General features: G+C 44.3%; 1 long non-coding RNA gene across 1 annotated transcript in view; it reads right to left on the bottom strand.

Annotated features, from left to right (window-relative positions):
* Nucleotides 1-93: 93 nt before the first annotated feature.
* The window catches only part of LOC108445224, an 11,946-nt gene continuing 11,081 nt past the window's right edge, over nt 94-958 (bottom strand). The window contains exon 3 of the long non-coding RNA XR_001860003.1: nt 94-105. This is a non-coding gene — a long non-coding RNA (uncharacterized LOC108445224). The remainder of the gene's footprint in view (nt 106-958) is intronic.

The following is a 958-nucleotide window of genomic DNA, read 5'->3' as shown; positions in this document are numbered from 1 at the left end:
ATAGGATCCCAAATTTTTATATTTTTCTAATTTCTGTAATTTTTCAATTTTTCTGTTTTCAATAAATTATTTTAACTTTTTATTTAACTAAGAGTTGTCTCATTTCTCACACTTTACAAATTCAACCAAGGCTAAGCTAACTGAAAGACTTGATGTCTTGGTAAAAGACCCTGATACTTTGCAAATATGCAGCCCATACCCCTTAATCACATGGGGAAGGGGGTATGGATGTGTATCAACCCCAGAAGGACCTAAATGGATCCCTGGAAAGTGGATCAAACCCTTTTTAACAAAGACATCAAAACCAAAGCAGCCTGAAAACGCGGTAGCAAATGCCTGGAAAAGGAGGAGAAACAAGACCTCCTGAATAAACAAGAAATTCTCCTCCCAGGCTGCAAAGACAAACATTCCCCTTCCCACCTTCCCTAATGTGTTTCCCTCCCCTAAGTGGCCATTTGTTGTATTTGAAAGAGGGGGAGTCTAAGGGAACCATAGCTTCATGATTGTTCTGTTTATCTCATTTATACGTTGTTCTGCTTTCCTTCAGTTAAAGCCCTTACAGGATGGTGAACCATGTGTTGCTTTACTATCTACTGCTGCAACTTCTCCCAGGTCAACACCAGCGAAGCAAAGCGTGGATCATCCCACAGCCACAACACAATGTGTGGGTGACTCTAGCACAAGCCCTCAATCAATCTGGGCTGCATCTAGGCATGGGCGGGGGTGAAGGATCTGATGTCAACCTGCCTTATTGGCATTCCCTTGTACGCTGAGGAGTTTGTTGCTTACACCCACCATACACATATCCTCCAGCCTCACCGTTGGGACCGATGGATGTGGAAACTCCCGACAGACATCCCAATGCCCCAAGAGTTACATCTGCAGGGGTCTGCTGGAGCAGCTTACTGCTTCGATTCCCTTTACAGCAAGCCAAGGCATCAGTTCCAGGTTAGCCCTT

The sequence above is a fragment of the Corvus brachyrhynchos genome, unplaced genomic scaffold (genome assembly GCF_000691975.1).
Source record: "Corvus brachyrhynchos isolate BGI_N302 unplaced genomic scaffold, ASM69197v1 scaffold643, whole genome shotgun sequence".
Lineage (NCBI taxonomy): Eukaryota > Metazoa > Chordata > Aves > Passeriformes > Corvidae > Corvus > Corvus brachyrhynchos.
Note: the sequence above shows the minus strand (reverse complement) of the source record. Positions and strands in the feature narration are given on the sequence as shown.